The sequence below is a fragment of the Stenella coeruleoalba genome (genome assembly GCF_951394435.1).
Source record: "Stenella coeruleoalba genome assembly, chromosome: 21".
Lineage (NCBI taxonomy): Eukaryota > Metazoa > Chordata > Mammalia > Artiodactyla > Delphinidae > Stenella > Stenella coeruleoalba.
In genome coordinates, this window is record NC_137167.1 from 33,877,949 (window position 1) to 33,895,526 (window position 17,578).

Sequence of the window (17,578 nt, forward strand, 5' to 3'; positions counted from 1 at the left end):
CATTATTCTGCCTACCAAAGATGTCTTGTTTGGGGATATCTGTAAGAATGCAAGGATATATATCCTATCGTGGTGGTTTATACAATCAAAGGGTTTATATTTCTCACATAACAAAGAGTCCGGTGATGAGAAATCTGACATACATTCCACATTGTTATCAATATCACAGGCACCTTTTTACCCCTCTACCATTGGACGTGTGTGTTCACCTCTATTCAATGTGTTCTGAGTGACTTCTGACCATTGACCACAGCCAGGTCACATGGATACGTCTTGCTGCAAAGTAGCCAGGAGACATTCCTACTTTTCTGTAGGCACGTTGTCACCCAGGACAAAAATCAGGAAAGTGTGAAAAGATAGGAAGTGTGAAAGATAGGAAGGATGTTGAGTCGGCAGTTAGTATTGTTTGCTTCTTTACTTATAGACACATGATAGGATAATCTCATTGAGGCCCTTGGGAAAAAAACATTATCTGTGATATAGTGTGCCTGTTAAGTAGCTTCAACTTTAATACAAAGAAATACCCGCCCCCCCAAATTTTAGTCTTTTATTTTCGTACTTGGTATACTAAGTGTCTTAAATGTAAAGTTCTTTTTTCTTATCAAGCAGTAAATTATTTTCTAAACATGTGCTCCGTATCTTCTGCTCCAGTGATTCCCAAAACAATAGTGTGCAAGAAAACCACTGGGGAACTTAACTGAAATTTTAGATTCTCTGTTTCCACCAAAGATACTGATCCACAGGGGCTGGCATTTTTAAAAAGCACCCCAGGTATTTCTGATGCAGGTGGTCTACAAACTCTGCTTTGATGCTGTTACCAAAAAAAAAAAAAGTCCTCGGTGAGCACACCTGCACTCAATTTAACATGTATTTATTGAGTACCTGCTATGGAATCTGTACTAGACATTATGAGGGATATAAAGAAACAGAAGATCTGATGCCTCTTCTTAAGGAGCTTCCGGCTTCCAGGGAAGCAACTGCATAGACCCATCTCCAGATGCTGTAATGTGAGAAAAATCATGAGAAGAACAGCAAATGGCCTCGTAAGCTCGTTTACCTGTAAAGCGTCCAACATGGTTAACCCTTAATATTTATTTGTATGATTATCTGATTAATTACAGTCTTTACCACTAGAATATAAGCACTCTGAGAGCAGAAAACATGTTTTCTCACCATTGCATTTCCTGTAAGTAGCAAAATACTTGTCTCTTTGTAGGAATGCAATAATATGTGATAAATACCCTTCAAATGAAAATTGTGCTGTGTGTGCTCGGAATAAAGTTGAAACAACTTCAGAGAAGTTTATTCTGGTTTATTAATTTCTCTTTATAAAAATCTTGCCAACTCAGTAGACTAAATACTATAATGGCAGTCTTAAAGCCATTATAACTGTTGTTATAACTACAGCTGTTAAAACACACACACATGACTCACAAACCCAGATACCAAAAATGGAAGGGTCACTCTATGGTGGAATGGTGAAATCCCTGGTTACTAATCAGTGCACAGCAATACCTTCCTTTTACTTTCTTGAATCATGCTCTTAATCCAGTATTTATTAGTGTTTCTTAAGGGTCTTCCTGGATAGTAAGTAGTGTGCAGTTATAAAATACCTGAAATCATTGACTAATTTTTATGTTAATGTAAGTCAAAAGTCAGCTTAATGTAATTTTTTCATGCTCTCATTCAAAATTAGATAGTTGTGTTATGATGCCACATATAAAAGCCTGCCTTTTATAATGAAAATATATATCTTTTAATTACTTCTCGTATTTTTCTTTTCACTCCTATCTCTTCTTTACCATAAGAGTCACTTTAAAAAATTAGAGTCAGCTCAAAAGATAGTGAAAATGATAAAAGGAAAAAGACCTATGATCTAATAATAAAAATTAATGTTATTTAATATATATAGCTAAGGGATATGATGACAAATGAGGGAATATGATAACTATAAATCAGTACCTGCAGCGGTATGTATAAAAGAGAAGGAAGATTTATTTAAGCTGGCTAAGGTCTTAGAACAAGGAATAATGATCTGAAGATTTAAAAAGATAAAAAATTTAAGTATAATGAAAAATGTTTCTGTCACTGAGAACAATTAGAAAGAAGAATCTTCTTCCGTGTAGACATGAGTGCTTAGAAATGATCAAAAACAGACAAGATAAAACCTTTGGTGACCTAACAGAAAAGCCGCTTTAGAATGTCCTACTTCCTGGTCTGGGTAGGACTTTCTTCTATAATACATCCTTAATCACTTGAAAAAGAAATTAATGATCCATGAAATGGGAATTCTTATTTCAATAGGTAGGTTACTCCACAGACTTTGAACGAATCTGTGGTTGAGGCCAAAACTCCCATTACCTCCCTAGGTCCTATATTTCTAAGTCACTGCTATTTCCTTCCAAAATATCCTTTTTGTCCTCTATTTTCTGTCATGGGAATGATTAATTCAGGACTTCTTTATAAAAGCAAGCAAGTGTAAAAGTTTTCTTTATTTCACTTTATATTTCGTATCTATATATCTGTGTATCTACCTACCTACCTACGTACCCACCTATCTGTCCCTGTTTATCACTAAATATTTTAGTTCTTCCCCAGATTGAATAAGGTTATGCTATGATGTGTGACGGAATATAGGTACAGGTTTACAATGATTTCTTTCAAATTGCTTACTTCAATATCTCCATAGAGATCTTAATACTGTTGTGGTTTGTATGTTAAGTAGTTTGGATCAAATGATTACCAAGTTTTCTGAGTTGATTAACGTGTGCACACAAACATACACACGTGTGTGTATCTCTATGTATCATCTGTCATCTATAATTACTTTTTTTTTTTTTTTTGTGGTACGTGGGCCTCTCACTGTTGTGGCCTCTTCCGTTGCGGAGCACAGGCTCCGGACGCTCAGGCTCAGTGGCCATGGCTCACGGGCCTAGCTGCTCTGTGGCATGTGGGATCTTCCCGGACCGGGGCATGAACCCATGTCCCCTGCATCGGCAGGTGGACTCTCAACCACTGCGCCACCAGGGAAGCCATATAATTACTTTTACTTTAATCTTTTTTCCCACAATATAATATATATTATATATGGTGATCTGAGAGTCAAAGAGTAATATATATTGTCAGAGCCTTCAGTGTTTTAAAAATATTAATTTCACAGTGGTGTGTAAGTTGAAATAATGAGTGACTCAAGACTAAGGATTCAGCTTCCTGTGAAGGTGCAACGGAAGTGCACGAGAAAAGTCAGAATAAGAGTGTTAGCAATGGAAAGAGTGCAGACAGGAGCATTTGATTTTTGTTTCAAAGGAAGAACCCATAGAATCATGGAATTAATTATTGTTGGGAGATCTGCAGCGAAAAAGAATCAAACAGAGCTCCAAGCTCTAGACTTGTTACCTGGTTAGAATAACTACGACAATATGAGGATGGGAAGCTGAGTGGGGAGATGGATACATCTGTTTCGATATTTGGATATTTGCTTTTATTGTATATAAAATGAGTTGGCTGGATACAGCCTTTCACAATATTCCTTAAACATTTGTTTGGCCTTTGTCTCTATTTAAGCAAAATTTTAAATTATTAAATCACCACAATTCTCCAGGGCCTAATTACTAATGAGCACGAAGATAACCATTTCATTTACTTTTGCTCTGTATCAAAGAACCACATCTTTTTCATATATATATATACACTATATATTATACATAAAATGTGTATGTAAAATATGTATAAATAAAATGTGGTTCTTTTATATAAAAGACGATATAGACCTTTGATATGCTATATAAAAGATCATAGAAGCACTGCCATCCTAAGTAGATCTTAAACTTAAGTCGCCTTTCTGCTGCCCCAATTCTCTTGCTCTTAGTAGACTCTTAGTTACTATCAGTCGAGTCCTATTTACTATCAGTCTTTTAAGAATCCTGAACCTATCCTTTAATTTCAGAATTTTCATAGGTTTAAATGACTAGGAATTCATGGTTCAAACAGCCCTTGCAGATTCTAGTAGTCAAGGAAATAAATGGTCTCATTCTGTTTGAATTCTCAGAGGATTCAATTCTGGAGTTTTGTTTATTTGCAGTTTCACCATTGTAATACTCTTCCCTTTCGGCATCATTCTGTAGTCTTCAGTCAGGCATGTCTCCATCTTAGCATGTCTTCTGCTCATCCTGAGCTCCCAGAGAGAAATACTTGTGGTGTCTTCTTAGAAAGTTCTAATCATCTTCTCCTTCTCATCCTTCTCCTTGTCTTTTTCTCAAATAAAACCAAAAGAAAAAAAGAAAGAAAGGAAAAGCAATAGAAATTCATCTCTTCTATAGTAAATGCAAGCTTGGCCAAACTGTCTAACTGTCCCTTGCCTCCCAGAAGGTCCAAAGTTGACCCACATTATTATTATGATTGGTATTTGCAATACTATCATTTTTATTTTGTTCAAAAGACCATCTTTATGTTATGGCCCTTCATTTTATTAATTTTTAAACCTTATACTAATTTTAGTATAATTATAACATTTCAGATACATCAGTTTATTTTTTCTTTAGACATTTCACGTAATTTATATATTTTTAACACTTAGAAATAAACCCAAACCTAACACCATGCAACAGACTAATAAAGAAATAGTAGCTTTTTAATTCCAAGGTATAAATTGAAATAATCACAAATATACTCTAGTGCATCATGTTTGACAAATCAGTTAATACACAGTATATGAAAGGTATCACAAGTTTTCGCTTCTTTGAATGTTGTTAATCTGGTATTATATTCTTCAAAGCACAGATACATTCATTTGTGCTTAATGAACTGAATATGGTGAATATGCCATAAATTGTTCAATAGTTTTTTATAATATTTAACATTCTGTGTGAAAGAAGATATGTACGCACATATACACACACAGAAACAGACCTCTCCGTATTCGTGTGGTATGATTAGTGGTTTCAATTCCAAAGCATTGTTACGTATCTACTTAGCTTTTTCTGTAGTTAAGAAAAAAAAAAAAAAGTTGTCATTTGAAGGGTTATCTTAATAAATCATGGAAAATCTGAAAGAAGCTGAAATCATGAACACTTTGTGATAAATACTTTTATGAAAGAATGTATTAAGAAATGAAAGATTCATATCAGATTCTGATAAAAGAGAAATTCAGTCACCAGCATATCTAATAAGAAAGCACAAATGTTATCTGTACATTAGTCACTGGTAATATTTGTTTGTTTTTCTTAAAAGAAGAAGATCCTACAATACTTGCCGGTAGCAATTGTTCATAGGGTTTGCAAGTATCATTTCCTCTGGTTAGATATTGTAATATCTTTTCATCTTGCTCTATGAGAAATCCTGAAAGTAACTTTTAAGCTCAAAGGTAATTTATGAGAACCCATTATCTTTTTTCTCTTTTCATTAAACTTCTGATTTGAAGAAGAAATATTAATAGGATGATAGCTTCCTATATTCTCTCTTAAGGAGACCTTTTTGGGGGTGAAGTGAATGAAGAAAATAGACACAGATAAAGCCTTTCATTTATGGAGAGAAAAACGAAGTAAAAGAAAAAAATTAAAGCAGTCAGTGCTTACCTGATCCTCTAAATTTTCAGAAAAGGCATTTGGAAATTTTAACCCTACCCACTGCTCTAAAGCTTTAAAAGCTCTAAGTGCAAGAAAATATTTAAATAAAAATGTGCAGGTGTCTGTTAATCAGAGAAGCTTTCATGTATGTGTTATGAGAAAACATTGGTTACGCTGCTTTAAATCCCTAAAAAAGTCAGAAATAGAAAACTAGAGATACTTATAATACTGTTTTCGGATAACGAGAATAATTGTTTAACTCTTTGATACTCCATGGGGATAAGAATGAGGGCTGGAGGCGGATGGTCCTGGGTCCCAATCTTTCTCTGACATTTTTGATAAAGATGAACTTGTGTGAGTGACATATATATATATATATATATATATATATATATATATATATATATATATATAAAAATATATATAAATTTAGTTTCTCCATTTGCAAAATGAACAATATCCATTTTTATAATTGTCACACATTTCTGTCAACAGATTAGATGTTTAAAGTAGGTTTCCTTGTTATTTTATTACAATAGTTACTTTCCAATTATAATTCCCAGCCCTGTGGATGTTAGAAACTTCACATCCGAAAATCGGGGGTTCAGACCACATCTGTTCTGCCAGGATTGCATCTAAATTCTGGCGGGCATGGGGCCAGCCAGTTGTAGGATCTGGGGTCAGAGCTGGTCCTCGCTGGGGCTCCTCTGCGGGGCATACAGGCAGAGGTCAAGAGGATTCCCAGGAGCTACAGTCAAACTGTGAGCACATTTCCACCATTAGGAGTTAAGTAGGAGCTCAGAGGTCTTTTGTCTTCGCAAGACTTCTCTTTCCTTTCAGCAATATTCACAGCTGCCTTGGAGTCCTCAGGACTCAACTCATTTGACCCTTGAGCCCTGTGTTTTAGACTGGGTTCCCTAGAAATGACTCTGTGGTGGTGAGTTGAGTGCAGAAGGGGACTTGGCCTTGGGCAGTGCTCTCAGGAGATACACCTGTAAGGAAGTGCAGAAGGCAGGTGGGCAGAAGAGGCTTGTCTGCAAAGTGACTGCAACTGATTCTCCCGGGAACTCTGCAGCTGGGATGGACTTCCAGAGTTGTCCCGCGCTGGGACCGCGAGGCTGAGTATCGGGCCTTGGCCAGTCATCGGCCACAGGCCGCCCTTGGGAGGGGGTGTAATACCAGGAGAGGCAGTTTTCTGTAGCTGGGGGCTAATCCCAGCGTGAGACCCAGTAGTATGTCCTCAGAGGCTAACACTCCTAGCAGCTGGGGGACGGGTGCGTTGACTGACGTGAAGAGCTTTTTGGGCTCCCAGTATATACAACAGTGCACTCCTTGAGCCGCTCAGATCCATTTGGTTCTTGAAGTAATTCTTCCCACCTAGGAGGAGCTTCTCCAGCATTCTGGTTATTCTTGTTCCTTAGGAAATGTATAAGAAAAGTGCGATTGCAGAGTCTTTTTGTTTGTTTTATCCCTGCTGTAACCTCACCATCAGAAAGGTGCCTGCAACTTGGTAAGTGTTGAATAGGTATTTGGTATATGAATGGATCAATGAAATCACATGAAGACCTGCTAAGATATTCCCGTTTCCTCTGGTCCTTTGATGATCCGTTCCCAGCGGTGATTATCCCAGCCCGTCTCCCAACCGCACGAACCTCAGGTCTTAGTGTTGTGGGATCCTGCTGCTGTCTGTAAACCTTTCTGAGCTGGGTCTAGGAGGTGAGTCAGATGTGGAGATAGTGCCCAGTGTGGAGATTGCTGGGAACCTGGCAGATCTGTGGCTTCCCTGCAGGAGGGAATTTGCTTCTCCCTGGTCTTCCTCCACGCCTGTGCTCTATTTGCTGTCCTTCTGCCTCTAGTCCTTGCATGTGGGTCATTTATCAAGTCGGGAATTTGGTCTTTATCTCGTCTAGTGTCAAGAACCTAGCATTACAAGAGCCTAAATTTTGGAATTTGAAGTGGTTTTTTTCCCATCTTTCATCTCTCCCTTGGTTAAGGCAATGAATGCTATGGAATAAATTGGTGGAAGGTGACAGGGTATAAAGAAATGCAAGAAGGGGAGGGATAGCATCATATCACAAAATCTTATCTCACTGTGCTCCTCACAGAGTTGTTTTAGATTCAAATAATACAATAAATTTAAGGTGCTGGTTTTCTAGTAGTAGTAGTAATGGTAGCAGTAGTATTTAATTTCTTCTTCAAAAATGTGAAACCGCATGAAAAAATAATAACACTGTAATAACTTTTTCTCCCTGTGGTCATGATATGTGTTAAGTTAAAAACAGACTTATGGGTCTTCCCTGGTGGCGCAGTGGTTGGGAGTCTGCCTGCTGATGCAGGGGACGCGGGTTCATGCCCTGGTCCGGGAGGATCCCACATGCCGCGGAGCGGCTGGGCCCGTGAGCCATGGCCGCTGAGCCTGGGCGTCCGGAGCCTGTGCTCCGCAACGGGAGAGGCCACAGCAGTGAGAGGCCCACGTAACGCAAAAAAACAAAAAAACAAAAAAAACAGCCTTATGAAAGCAAAAAAGAAACAATTCTTAGCAATAGAGGGCACGAAGTAGTTATTTGGTTGTTGTTCATGTTCCGCTTGGTTTTTTTTTTGAGACTGCACATTTAAGACTAATAAAGTCAGTGAAAACTTTCCAAAGTAAAAACCTCAAAATTTCTTTAATGAATTGAAGGTTTAAGTCAAGAGCGTTTTTAAATGTTCACTATATAACTTAACTAAAGAAGCCAAAGTTTCATGTCAAGTATAGTTAAGGAGAAACACGAGAAATAAATGTTGATCTCAGTTGATTTAATCAATACTGTAGTGATGTGCATTTTCTGATGATGTTTAATTTATCTCTGAATGGCTACCATGGATTTTTTTCCAGGATTGTGATAAATTAGATGTTACAATATGAAAAATTATACAAATCACTTTATATGTCATTATTAATTGGGTGTTTCTCCAGCAGACAAGCCAGGCTCATTTGTTGGAGTGGAATACCACTGCTTAATGTATCTAATAATGTGTTCTAAAGGATGAAATTACTCACAAGGGAGAGCCTGAAGAAAAGATCAATGAACTTATATTAGTGTAAATTATCACTGATTAATGAATGCAACATGGGGGATTGAAGTTTACTTAGAATTTAAACTTACTGGCAGTTTTGCAAGTTTAAATAGGATAAGCATGCCAAGTATTGAAAACATAAATTATAATAATACAACATTTATACGTGATAAACTCCTGACAAATTATAGTTACATTAGAAACTTAGGAATTAAGAAGTATATATATATATATATATATAACATAGATAAGAAATATTAATTTAAGATAACTTTGAGTATGGGAAAAAAGTCTATATAAAAGTATTTGTTATGTACTTCTCCCAGTGTATAATCTGCACCAAATTAAGGTAAAAATGACTGCTTTGGAATAGGAACTAGTAGCTTCAAAGAGTTTAGTGTAATTTTCAAGTGTATCTAAATTCTCTTATGCAAGTAGATCATGCCAAGAGAAATAAATTAATTAAATGTTTTAATTTAATTAAGCAGAGATTAAATGGAGAGATAAATGAATAAAATGTTTGTTACTATCTTTCAGTTTTTTTGAAAAGTAATAATAATCTCACCATTGTACTGGGTTGGCCAAAAAGTTTGTTCGGATTCTTCCGTAAGATGTTACAGAAAAACCCGAACGAGCTTTTTGGCCAACCCAGTAAATGGATAAGATGACAATCTCATCACAGTAAATAGGATGACTCAAAGACAAAAGGGTAGGTCTGGGTTCTCTTGACTAGGCGTTTACTTCAGAGAAGCAGTCTTCACTAGCTGATTCCGGCTCTATCCTGATATCCCCAGGGATTGGTGATGTTCAATATGGAAGGTACGGATTTTATAATGAGAATATTAGAGCTTGATGTTGTCATAGTAGACAACTGCCTTGTGTGATGAGTAAGGTCCTGCTTCTTTGAGTGTTTTAGGGTGATGTTGGTTGTAATGACTGAGGATTCTATACTCAATGGGCAGTTTCAAGGAGATGCTAATTTATCAAAACGTTTCGTGGTTAGGACCCCAATGAACCTTAGGGATGACACACTTTTCTTTGGTGATTAGTCCAAAATGTACAAATATTATGCTGGCTTACAGAAAGAAACATAATTATTCCTTTCAACAGAACAATGTCAATTCAAAGATTTTTTTTCATTGTCAGAGCACAAAACAGCCTGACACACAAAATTATGAGTGAAAGACAATTATTTGAGATTTATATTTTAAGTAAAATCTATATCCCATTGAAAAGGATTGTAACATCTTCCAAAAGCATAGTTGAATGTACAAAAACCGTATAGTGTCCTTCGTACTTAAAAATAAAGTTACACGGTAGTAGTACAGTAGTATGATAAAAATATACAACCCTAAACTGAATTCTGACTCTTGTCTCTTTGAAACTAAAAACAAAGCATTTTCTATATCTGCATATTTGCAATTATCACATAATCTCTAATTCAATCAATATTCATGACTTACCTTCTAAGGGAAACTTTATAGTCATTATGTGGGCAGAATAAAAAGAGCATTGATAAATACTCAACAGATTTAATAAGTAGTAATTATGAGTTGGGTTATAGACACTTGTGAATTAAGACCTAAAAATTACTCATTAATTTTTGTTAAATTTAATTATTTTGAAGTACTAAGGTTTCTTTATAAGGTTTTATTATTTCAAATAGGTGTACCAGGAAAACAGTATCTTTCTTTACTAAATCAAATAATCTAAGCTCTTAAGTCTGGACTGTATACTATACGTTAACCTAAGTTCTGATAGATAAAAAGAGAACAATTGTAAGCACATGAACGATGTGAATACATTTAGTAGAGAGAGTATGTATGATAATGCTGTCATTTAGAAATGTTTCAGGTAAAACATATCTGAATGATTCTGATATATCTGTATATTGTTAAGAAAAACAGTAACAGAACAAAACTGGAGAAGATGTATGTTCTTCTACTTAATCTAAAGGTATTTAAAATGAACTTTTAGAGCTTCCTTGGTGGCGCAGTGGTTGAGAGTCCGCCTGCCGATGCAGGGGACACGGGTTCGTGCCCCGGTCTGGGAAGATCCCACGTGCCGCGGAGCAGCTGGGCCCGTGAGCCATGGCCGCTGGGCCTGCGCGTCCGGAGCCTGTGCTCCACAGCGGGAGAGGCCACAATGGTGAGAGGCCTGTGTACTGCAAAAATTAAAAAAATAAATAAAATAAAATAAAATGAACTTTTAAAATTTATAATTTTTAACTAACATGAGTAATTAATATAACTGATACCTTTTAATGAATGGTATTCAGTTTTTAATCTTTCCTCATTTTTTTGAGACTTTAGAGAAACATAAAATGAATTTGATGTTTAATTTAAAGTACTTTTTTGTGTAACTTGGATTTAAATAGCCAAAGTGAATTTTCTTAAATTGGCTTATACGTTGTTAGATGCTCACCTTTGAAATGTGATGGTACATGGGCAAGGTTTGATTTTTTGAAACATGTAATTTATTCAAAGTCCTATATGTGTATGTGGCATATGAACTAAAACCAAATATTTTATGACATGTACTAAAAATATTAAAACAGTATTTTACCTTCTAAGATAAAAGAAACCCATAGAAATCTCATTTTTATACCTCTTATATTTATAGTGCCTTCGAAAGCCATTCTTTCAGAATTAAATACGGATTTTCTCTGTCTCACTCTTTGGAGCCGAATGAGTTCAGGATTTTTAATCTAGAGAAGAACTTTGAATGTTCTTCACATTTTGTCCTTTGCTTACTTTTTCAGCATTTCTGCTGCCGTATGTCCGTATGTCCACCAGTTATATATTTCCCTGACACCTTTGGACTGAGTACTGCCATATTGTCATCTCCCTTAAGGGAGAGAGAGAAAGTGCCAGGCTTCAGCCCACAAAGGACTCAAATCCTCCTCTTTATCTTGTTGTTATTCTTTTGTTTTTTCCTCTGCACCACACTGGACTGGACAAAATATAAAAAGAGGTTGTTTCTGAGTCGTCTTTCTAGGTAATATCTAGTTAAAAACTTTATTGCTAACATGATTGTTTGCCTCCACAATACAATCATATCCTGGCAATATATTAAGTTCAGTTTAACACGTATCTGTGACTTCCACACATAAGGCCCTGAGATTAGAAAGAAAAGTAATAGATGGTCAGTATCTCCATTGAGTGGATCTGTTTTTGAGTGGGTGTCTGGGGTCTGAAAAATGGAAGAGAGGGCCAGAGAGATAGGAACCTCCTAAAAATTGTTGAATTCTATTTTATATGACTTAATTAAGGGGTCCATTTCCCTACCACCCCATTTAAGTTATGGTCTCTAACTGATATAATTCTCCAAACATAATCATTTAGATTTAAGCGCCTTGCAATCAATATCACCCATTTTATTTTCCTCAAAACTTTCCTATTCAAACCATCTCCTACCTAAGAGAATAAAATTAAAAAAAAAAATCTCCTCAGCTTTGTTTCATCTTAGATATCCTGATAAAAACTTCTGCCCACAGACTCAGACCTTGAAAATTCATTCAACGTACTTTGCTTTTAAGAGTCCAAGAACAGCGTCTATTCTTGCAGAATTCTTTGAATGACATTTTCAGACAAGAGATAAAATTTTCTCCTACTTGTCAAAGACTATATAAAATGGTCATTTGAGGAATATCTATGTTTTCTCAAGCTTTCCATGGAAGAGTGAACAGATGGCTTAAGATTCTGGATAACATTTACCCCTCCACGTTTATTTCACTGAAGTCATACACAAGTAATGCATTTTGCAGTTTCTTGACCACACCGTGACCTTTCACATGTCCTTGTCATTGAAGTTGTTATTCTCTTGGCTTATATGTCCTGACCCTCTAATCTAGGAGAGATTTCTGAATTTTCATCTTCTCTTTAAATAGCCCGATAAAGGATAATTTCCTTTTGAAATTATCTTGTCCTTGCCTTTTTAAAAATCTCTGTGTGTGCGTGTGCCTGTGAGATATTTTCTGTGCTCCCCCATAACACTTTGTACATATCTCTTTTGGACATATATACAGTATCATAATTCTGTTCCAATGGTTCATCTTTCAATCTGTCATACTGTTTTCTTTCTCCTGTTACATTGTGACTGTCTAGGAAAGAATAGTCTCCAGTTTGTCTGGTTATTCTCAAACCCTAACATACTGCCTGACAATGGGAGATATTTAAAAAATATTGAGAAGTGAATGAGTGTTCAAATGACTTTAAATCACAATTTAAAGTCTTTAAGTTCTGTTTCATCATGTTTTGTTAAAAGTATGTTCTTTGTATCTTGTAACTTGTTTGAAAGTACCCTTAGAGAGCAGGAATTCTTGAAATCTAGACTTGCAAGTTATATATGACGGCTATTTTAACAAGTCAGCTTTAAGATAGATAGCACCATAAAATCAGCTTCAGCATTTATGTGAAAGAGGTGAAAAATGTTAGAATGTTTCAGTAAAGAAAATGAGCAAATGTCTTATGATTGTTGAAAAGATGTTCACAGTGATCTCACCTCTGTTTATTTTACCTGGTCCCTAGCTATATGCCATGTCAGTCCTAGATCAATTTGAATGGATGTTTTAGACTGATGCTTCATTAAGGGCTCTGTTTTTATAACAGTAGGAATGAAGAAGAAGAATAAAAGTTAGGAAAAGTCAGAAAGAAGCAGTGGTTCTTTTTTATTTTTCCTCTCTGCAGTTTCTTTATCAAGTTAAAATAAAGAAAACAAAAAATATTCCTGACCTTGATTATTATCATAAAAATATTTAGTGTTTTAAAACAGATGAATATAAACAAATAATTTCTTTTTATGTCAGCCAAGGTTAAGTTTTAGAAACAAAAAATTAATTACACATTACTTGAAAAAGTTTTGTATACAAAGTATAAAGCATTAGGATAAATTAAAACTAAATTCACACAACTAAGATTTTATCAGTGGTGTCAGATAAAGCAGCAATTTACAGTAATTAAAGATTTAGGAAAAAGGTGGTAAATTTTTTAATCATTTTCATTAATCATGTGTAAATTTTTTCAGTTCGATGATGTTAACAATTTATGTAGGCCAGTACTCTCTAAATGTTAGGAATGTAGAAAGTCAGCTTATAAAATATTTATAATGTACTTCTAGATATTTAATATATTTTTACATTTAAAAAATAATAACTGAGAGGAAATAAGCTGTTTTTACAGTTTAGGTAGTGCTCATACCCCAAAAACATATAAACTAGGGGACAGCTTGCTTAGTTGAACATGTGCAGTTTAGCATAGAGTTAATATTAATTCAGTAAATGTTGAGTGTACACTGCCTTAGACATCAGAGGCTTACTTCTCACTGAATTTTCTGATCATATTCTTCATCTCATTTAATTCTCACAAAAACTCTCTGATGTCATTATATCACACTTAACTAAGCCAGGGGAAGTAAGGTGAAGTCAGATCTGGCTGACTTGAGAATTCATACCTTTCATCAGGAGAGGTGCTCTGTCTTGGTGCTATTTAGGAAATACACTGTCTTGTGGTCGCTGTCCTTGGTGCTGTAAAGTGAGAGTAAACCACAAGACCGGAATAAATGGACGGATGGATGGATGAACAAACAGACAAATGAATGTAGAGAAGGTGTAACTGAGCATATAACACTATTCAATGTTAGAGGATAATAGGAAGAATAGGACTCAGGAAAAGGGTTTAAAAATTAGAGAAAGAGGGAATTTAAGAAAGAATTGTTTGACAGACGTTAAAGAGGCCAAGTATAAAAATAGAGGTTGTTGGATTTCAAACGCTGCCAGAAAGGCTGAGGAGAGAGAGATAAGGAATTGATGTTATGCCGTCAGTCAGCAGAGGGCTCTCAGATTGATGTACAACTTGTAATTCTAATCACAGCAGAAGGTGATAAGGGGGAAATGGTAAAATCGCAGATGTAACCTCCATAGAATTATCATAAGACTGGAGTTTCTATCTTTATATGTAAATGTTGTAATTGAGCTTAATCATAGATGGAGTTTGAGCGTGCAATGTCAGTGAATAAAGAATGTTATTATTCTGATTAAAGCTTAAAAAAACCTGTCACCATATAGTAGAGGTTCACATTAAATGTAGGGTTCCCCAGAAATTAGGTAGAGATGCAAATGATACAGAGAGCATGATTCTGGAATAGTTTTCCTTTTTTTAAAGTGCATTCCATGTAAAATTATTCCCCATTAATTTTAAAAATAAAAGATTCTGTGGTTAATAAAGTACAGAAAAACTGTTAAATTGCTCTGGACAGATATTTTGTCTTAACCATGGAATTTTCCTTATGCTAATGTATTATTTTGCACTGCAAAACAGACATTGGGAAATGTTGCTCTAAAGGAGAATCAAGGTGAGAAGTAAGCTGATGGCTGGGTACCACTAAAATACGTGACCCTACGGGATCAACTGGACCAAAATATTTAGATGGAGAGGTCCTTGGATGACTTCTAATTGCAATTCACTTAACATTTAATAAATAAATGTTATCTTTGAGAACTTTAGTTTTATTAAAGTCACCGTGAATATGCTGATTTGTCCAAGAGAATTTTAAATGAGACTCAAATGTAATAATTGTAGGAACACAATCCCACAGGAAATATTAAAAGTTTATTTTTGCTTTTGTATCCTCCCAGGCTAAGAAGACATACCAGAATTTTTGTAAAGTGTGGAATAACCTACCAACTTTATCTACCAAATTAACCTACTAAATTTACCCATTTTCTCTCAAAAGTATCTTTCATTTAGGAAGATGAGAAAGATGTTGGATTTCATGCCTATATAAGTGAGAACAATATTATTTTAATTACCCTCAATAATCAGACATATTTTTAGTAAAATGTTTATTTACATTATCACTGTAGTGACACACTGTTAAAATGTGTCACTTTATATTAATTTTTACAAATCAATTCCTGACTGTCAGCTGTATGGCCAATAATTACAAGTATAACCAAAAAAAAAAAAATGGGTTTGTTTTGATTAGGCTTCTTTAGTTGTTTTAGAGGTGATTCATCCTGACAATATTTATTGTGCCATTATATTTATAAGTACATAATTATATGCACTTATCTGAAAGAAGAAATCAATGAGAACTTATTAAATTATATTTGTATTATTGTAATATGTCATTTCAGAGCAAAAGTTATACTTTTTAGGTAAAAGATTAAGTATACAGAAATAGAATGAATTTTATTTATTCAGACAATTAGTGAGCAGTGTATTGGGCACTGAGAAAACAACTGTGTGAGGGGGAGAAGCCTCCTACCTTATGGAGATTATGTACTGTTGCAAGATGCCAGCAATTACCAAATGGTATAGTACCATTACAATTATGTATTTTGAGATGATAAGCATTTTTAGTATATGTAAATATTTTTTCCTTCCAATTTTATTGAGATATAATTGACAAACAGGACTGTATACGTTTAAGGTGCACAGCAAAATGATTTGACTTACATACAGCATGAAATGATTACCACCAGAAGTTTAGTGAACACCCATCATCTCCTTATGGATACAAAATAAAAGTAAAAGAAAAATATTTTTCCTCGTGATGAGAACTCTTAGGATTTCTTCTCTTTACAACTTCCATATATAACGGACAGCAGTGTTAATTATCTTTATCACGTTGCATGTTACATCTCTAGTACTTACTTATCTTATAGCTAGATGTTTGTACCTTTTGACAACCTTCATCCAATTTCCCCTCCTCCTGTCCCTTGCCTCTAATAACCACAAATCTAATATCATTTTCTTTGAGGTTTTTTTTGTTTGGTTGTTTGTTTGATTTTGAAGTATAATTGACTGACAACACTATTAAATCCTGGTGTACAACATAGTGATTCGATATTTCTATCCATTTCAACACGATCACCCCTGCAAGTCTAGTAACCATCTGTCACCATACAAAGATATTACATTATTATTGACTCTTCCCCACACTGTACATTTCATACCCGTAATTCATTTATATTGTAACTGCAAGTTTGTAACTCTTAATGTCCTTCACGTATTTCTCTCATTCCCCTCACTCTCCTACGCTCTGGCAACCACCCGTTTGTTCTCTGTGTCTATGACTCTGTTTCTGTTTTGTTGCGTTTTCCATTTGCTTCATCTTTTCCGATTCCACATATAAATGAAATCATTTGATATTTGTCTTTTTCTAACTTCTATACTATTAAGAGATACCAGCAGTTACCAAATTGTATGATAAGTGCTATTACAATTATGTATTGAAATGACAAGCGTTTCTCGTACATGTAAATAGTTAAGTTTCAAATGAAAACTAAAGTTAACTGCAGCTGTGTGTTTTGTGTCGGAAAGTTCTTGGGATCAGAAGCAAAAATTTACAAAACAGAAAAGCTTTTTAATTGCATATGTGTATGTCACATGCTACAGTGTGCATTTGTTTGAATGAATTAGCATAGCACCTACTGCTATGACAAATAAGGCCCAGATCTCGGGGGCTTACAATAAAAGACATTTCTTCTCTTGCTCAGGTAATAATTCACTGCAAGTCATTCTCATTAACAGGTAGCCTTCCTTGTGATGAGTCATAGACTCCAGCATCTTCCTGGTTGTGGATCTCTTGCCATAAGATCTATGATTCCTGTAAGTCCTTCAGCTGGTAGATCAGGGAATGAAGTATGAAAGATAAAAAGTCATCTCCACTCATATTCTATTGGTCCTTCCTATACACGAGGAAGGATGAAAAATATAATCCCTGGCTCTACATCAAGAAAGGTGAGCAGTAAAATTACGTGGACGGTGAGACATCTTCCCCGCGAAGCGTGCGTATATAGTCCAGCTAGTTCATTGGAGGAAGGTTTTTAGTTTTCCTTTCTTGTCAAGAGATTTCTAGTCCAAAACTAAAGGCATGAGTAACTGCCATTTTCCCAGGAAAGAAATAACCCTTAATCAACCCCTGTTGAAGGACTGGGTGGAGAGTGAAGTCAA